Below are 6,627 nucleotides of genomic sequence, written 5' to 3'. Positions count from 1 at the left end.
AGGAAAAAGTAATTTTATCAACAACATGTCACAATTTTAGAGGGATAAATGTAATTTTACTAACTACACGTCACAATTTTTAGATGAAAAAAGTAATTTATCAACCACATATCACAATTTTAGATGATTTTAAGAAAATTAAAATTAACATAATCTTATATACTACATGTTATAATTTTAGAGAAGAAAAATAATTTACCAACACGTCTCAATTTTTGTGAGACCCTATAAAATTTTAATGACTTTAGTTTTGACCCTCCCGCATGTGTAATGCCAATTTTGTATTGAATTATGTCTAGAGATTTAAAAGGGTGTTTTGGAAAAGTTTTGAATTTTTCGAAAGAAGTTTGGGGTCATTTTGGGACCCCGAGGCAGTAAACCTCCGTGATAAGGTCGTGTCACAGAGGTTAATCTCTGCAATATTAGTGCGGCATGGAGGCTAACCTCCGTGATATTAGTGTGCCACACTTCTATTTTATATTCCTCCAGTTTTTTATTTTTTTCACTTAGGGTGAAGGGCTTTTGGTTTTTTTATCCATTGTACGACCTTTAAACATAAAATAACCTCATTTCCTTCAGCCTTAAAAGATCAAATCATCCGCTTTCTCTTTTAAACTCAAAATCCAAGAACATTCAAGGGTTTTACAAAGAATTCATCATTTGGTCTCCAAACTTCGAATTGACTTTAATTTCTTGTGTATTTCAGGCATGTTTCTCTTTCCCTAACTCTAATTTTACCTTGTGTCATTAATTGAATGAATTTCATGTGATTTAAATCGTGAGTTTTGAAATTGGGTTAAGAAATTTTGGTTGAGTTATCAGTATATATAGTAGCGTACTAGACTACATCTACAGACTTATCGTGATGCCCGCGGACCAATTTACGATGTCTCGCCGCGTGCGAAGGGAGGAGAGAGCCCTTCTTTGACTCTATTTACCCAAGCTTGCTTCTTTTTTTATTCTCTCAGGTTCAGTATACTGATTGAATTACTTGTCCAGTATTTTAAATTGATTATTTATGCTTTAAATTAATGTTTTTGGGACTGAATTGGTACAATATTTAAATAATTAGAATGGAGGACATAAGTTTCCCCAAATTAGATGAACTTTGGCTTGGAATTGACAATAACCTTAATCCACTTTATAATCTTAGTTTTAAATATGAAAAATTACATGGTTTAACTTGTTTTGAACCTATTACATTAAGGGATAAATGGATATGAATATGTTTTTAGATGGCCTTGGTAGCCTTGGTTTTGGACTTTAAATGGAACCTGGGAGTCTAATTTGGTTATGTGGATTTGGTTGGCATGATTAATTTAACTTGCAAGTATATTGGTATGATGATACCAAGTGGTAAATGCCTTAATGAATGACTCTTGGGTTACTGGTTGGTTTTATGTGCAAATATGTATGTATTGGGATGGCTATTGCCTTGTTGGCTTAAGTTTTCCCTTAATTTTTTCTCAATTTATGCAGCTAACACGCACTGGGCCCTTTTCCATAGGTGCTTTTAGGAAGGATCAAGCTGCAAATTTCAGGTTAAATCTTTAAACTCTCATGTTCATGACCCTTTATCCTATCCCGACATACTATATATATGTATAGATGAATGTGTGTATGTGGCTTTGACTGATTTTGGACATGGCATTATCTTATCATTGTTCCTGAGTTACATGTAAGTGATTATCCCACTGACCATCCTAAGATGCTACATTATTTCATGATTAGGGTCCGAAGAGTTTTCTATTGCTCTTGTACAATGTTAGGTGGTTGAGCACGACTATTAAGTTATTATGAAATGGTCAGCCCTCATTCCTTCGTAAGACCTTATCATTTTGTCATTCTTTTTTTATCGACTTAGTACTATTGGATTCTTTTCTTTTTTCATAATCGAGGGCATGCCCCAACTTAGATATTATTTTAGTTTTAAAGGCTGTCATGGACAAGTGTGGGTTGGATTATTGGTTTTGACTCTTAGTACTTTCAGTCGACTTATTTATCTTTTATTACTATCCTGGTTTGGCTTTTGCTTTATTGTTATTATTGTGGCTTTGATGTTAGGTTAAGGGGGATGGTATCTGATCCATGGTGGGCTTTAGATATCCATCATGGCCAGCTCTTGGTTCGGATCATGACAAGCTTGGTATCAGAGCCAGGTTTAGGTTCGTTGGATGTCCATAAATCAGTGTCGATTAGAGTCTTTTTTATGCGTGTGTAGCATGCCACACTTATAAAGAGGAGGCTACAAGGCATTTAGGAATATTTTTCTTTTTTGTGTTTTATTTCGGGCTATAAGTCTAGTGTCATGAAACTTCTCTAACTCCTGGATTTCTCATATTTCATATCATGTCTCCCTAAAAATTTGATGTTTGTAGAAACTCTGTTGGAACCTCTGTTCCACCTGAGTAGAATGTGGAGGGGATTCACCCTATTTATGGAGTACAAACCCAGTCTAGGGTCCCTCCTCCTGACTATGCTGCTCCGCTTGGGGTTTCGCCAGTCCCTACTAGTCCTTTTTGGGTTGGTGATACTTATGCCTAGTCACCTTAGGAAAATATCTCTAAAATGGAGTTTCATCAGTGTATTCATATGCTTACTAAGTTAGTGGCATCGCAGTCTCGCCAGTTTGACCATGTTGGTTTTGTGGCTCATTCATCTGAGGTCACTCGGGTTGGCTAGTTTATGAGATTGAATCCCCCAATCTTTTTAGGCTCTAAGGTTAAGGAGGATCCTTAGGGGTTTATTGATGAGATAGAGAAAATTTGTAGGGTGATGCATGCTACTGATGTAGAAGATGTGGTGTTTATTGCGTATCAATTAAAAGATGTAACTTATCAGTGCTATGAGGAGTGAAAAGTAATGAGGGGTGATATTGAACAGGCAGTGTGGATGAATTTTCATGAGTTTTTCTTGATCACTTCTTTTCTCATGAGTTGATAGAAGTTAAGGCTGAAGAGTTTGTGAACTTGAAGCAAGGAAAGATGAGTGTGAAGCAGTATGCTCTGAAATTTTAGCAATAGGCCCGTTATGCTCCTGAATTAGTGTCTAATATAAGGTCCCGAATGAAGAAGTTTTCTTTTGGTTTGTCCCACGATCTGGTTCTAGAGTGTAAGGTTGCTATGTTGAATAATGATATGGACATCTTCAGGCTGGTGGTTTATATGTAGAAGGTTGAGGATGAGAAAAAGAAGTAGGCAGAGATGGAAAAGAGGCAGAATAAGAAGTTTAGGTATTCCAAGCAGGGTAAACATCAGCAGAACAGTGGGCGGATGGTAGACAGTGGAATAAGAAGAAGAATTAGGGAAATTCGTATTAGATGGCTAGTGCTCCTTATCTTAAGCCTTCAGGTGATCGTCGTTTTCAGGCTAGCACTGGTCCTAATGCACATGGTGCCCAGTCTTAGGTTAGTGGAGCTCAGTCAGCCCTACTTTATCCTCCTTGTTATTTTTGTGGGCAGCTTCATCGTGGTTATTATGAGGAGGGGGGAACTTGCATTTCAATTATGATCAGCCTGGTCATCTGCAGAGAAATTATCCTATAACTAAGGTTGCCACTGGAGCTAATAAGGTTTTAGTTGCCACTTCTTCATCTTCTGCCCCTAAAGGCGCTACTTCTGTATCTGCACTGGCTGGAATAGTCTCTATGCTCTTGCTTCTCGCCAGGACTCTGAGGCATCCGCCAATGTTGTTACTAGTATTTTACAACTCTTCTCTCATGATATTTATTATTTGCTTGATCTCGGTTCAACCCTGTCTTATGTAACCCCGTATATAGCTGCGTACTTTTTTTTTTATCCTGAAAGTATTTATGAGCCTTTTTCAATTTTTACTCTGGTGGGTGATTCTATTATTACTAGAAAAATCTATAGAGGATGTGAGGTGTCTATCTTTCATAGAGAGATATTAGTAGATAGAATTAGATATGGTGAATTTTGATGTTATCCTGGGGATGGATTAACTTCATTCGTGCTATGCTTCTCTTGATTGTACGACCCGAAGGAACAATTTTCAATTTTCTAAAAAACTAGTATAAAAATTGGAGGGAAGTTCCTTAGTATCCAAAGGGAGGTTTATTTCCTATCTTAGATCTTAGAAATTGATTTCAAAAGCGTGCCTATATCACCTAGTTTGGGTTAGGGATTTTGACTCTGAAAGTCCTTTCTTGCAATTTATCCTTGTGGTTAATGAATTTCCTAAAGTGTTTCCCGATGATCTTCCTGGAATTTCTCTCGATAGGAAAATAGATTTTGGGATTGATATTCTATCGGATACCCGTCCTATTTCCATTCCTCCTTATAGAATGGATCCGGCTGAAATAAATAAACTTAAGGAGCAATTGAAAGATCTTCTTGATAAAGGCTTTATTTGTCCTAGTATTTCTCCGTGGACTGCTTTAGTGCTTTTCGTGCAAAAAAAAGATGGGTCTCTTTGGATGTGTACACACTATCGTCTTTTAAATAAGGTAACAGTGAAAAATAAGTATCCTCTTTCTAGGATTGATGATTTTTTTTATCAGCTTCAAGGTGCTAGATGTTTCTCTAAAATTGATCTTTCTTTGGGCTATCACCAGTTGAAAATTAGGGAGGTTGATATTGCAAAGACTACTTTTCGAACCTGGTATGGCCATTATGAGTTTTTGGTTATGTCATTTGGATTGACTAATTCTCTAACTGCTTTCATGGATCTTATGAATCGGGTGTTTAGACAGTTTATGAATTTATTTGTTATCATTTTTATTTATGACAATTTGGTGTACTCTAAAAGTGAGGAGGATCATGCCAATCACCTCCGAAGTGTGTTGTAGACTCTTAAGGACCAAAATTTGTATGCAAAGTTTTCTAAGTATGAATTTTGTTTAAGTGTTTGACCTTTCTTGGGCATGTTATTTCTATTGTGAGGATTTAGGTGGATCTATAGAAGGTTAAGGTAGTTAATAAGTGGCCTAAAACCATGAATCTAACCGACATTAGGAGCTTCCTGGGCTTGGCTGGGTATTATAGGAGGTTTGTGAAAAGTTTCTCTTCTATTGCTGCTCCACTGACAAGATTGACTTTGAAAAAGGTTAGTTCTTTCGGTTCGATGCTTGTGAAGGTAGTTTTGAGAAGCTGAAGGACAACTTAACTTTTGTGCCAGTTTTGACACTGCCCGAGGTACTGATGGTGCTGTCTTATTTTGTGATACGTCCCGTGTAGGACTGGATTGTATCCTGATGCAACATAGTAAGATTATAGCCTATTCTTCTTAGCAGCTTAAGGTTCATGAGAGGAATTATCCAACTCACGATTTAGATTTGATAGCTATGGTCTTTGCCTTAAAGATCTGGCATTATTATCTGTATGGAGTGCATGTAGACATCTATTCAAATCATAAGAGCTTGCAGTATGTGTTTACGTAGAAGGAATTGAATCTCAGGCAGAGGCGGTGGCTCGAGCTGCTTAAGGATTATGACATGGGCCTTCACTACCATCTAGGTAGACCTAATGTAGTTGTTGATTCTCTTAGTAGGTTGTTCATGAGAGCTTATCTCAAGTGGAAGAGGAGAAGAGAGGGTTGGTGAAGGATATTCACAGGTTAACCAACTTGGGAGTTCATCTTTTAGGCTCTGAAGATTGGGGAGTGATTGTACAAGAAGTGGTTAAAACATTTCTTGGTGCTGAGCTGAAAGAGAAGTAGGTTTTGGGTCCCATACTTATGTTAATTAAGGATGATGTGGGTCAACAAAATTTTATGGCTTTCGAGATTGGGGGAGATAAAATCTTGAGGTATTAAGGTGGTTGTATGTTCCTAATGTTGATAGGCTGAGGGAAAGGATTTTGACTGAGGCTCATGCGTCCAGATATACAATTTATTTGGGTTCATCAAAGAAGTATCATAACTTGAAAGAAATCTATTGGTGAAATAAAATGAAGAAAGATATGGCGAACTTTGTGGTTGAATGTATGGTTTGTCAGCAAGTTAAAATTAAATATTTAAGGCATGGTGGCATGTTTCAAGAAATAGAGTTGCCCATGTGGAAATGGGAGATGATTAATATGGATTTAATTACGAGTCTTCGCATCCTCACAATCAGTATGATTCTATTTGGGTCATTATGGATAGAATGACTAAGTCTGCTTACTTCTTGTCTGTGAGAACTAACTACTCAGGAGAGGATTCCGCTAAGTTGTTCATTTAGAAGATTGTGAAGGTTCATGGCATTCTAGTGTTTATCATTCAGATCAAGGTACACAATTTTCTTCTCACATTTGGCGTTCGTTTAAAAAAGATTTGGATACTCAAGTGAACCTTAGCACACTTTTCACCCTCAAATGGATGGACAGGCGGAGAGTACTATTCATACATTGGAGGATATGCTAAGGGCTTATGTGATTGATTTTAAAGGTAGTTGGGTTGACCATTTTCCTCTTATCGAGTTTGCTTATAATAATAGTTATCATTCTAGTCTCTAAATGGCTCTGTTTGAGGCTCCTTATGGTAGGAGGTGTAGGTCTTCTATTGGGTGGTTTGGGGTAGGTAAAATAAGGTTGTTTGGTCCTGACTTGGTTCACCAAGCCATGGAGAAGGTGATTAGAGAAAGACTTAAGACTGCTCAAAGTCGCCAAAAGTCTTATGTGGGTGTGAGGCG

Source organism: Capsicum annuum, chromosome 2, assembly GCF_002878395.1.
Source record: "Capsicum annuum cultivar UCD-10X-F1 chromosome 2, UCD10Xv1.1, whole genome shotgun sequence".
In the NCBI taxonomy this organism is placed as follows: Eukaryota; Viridiplantae; Streptophyta; class Magnoliopsida; order Solanales; family Solanaceae; genus Capsicum; species Capsicum annuum.
This window is presented reverse-complemented; position numbering follows the sequence as displayed.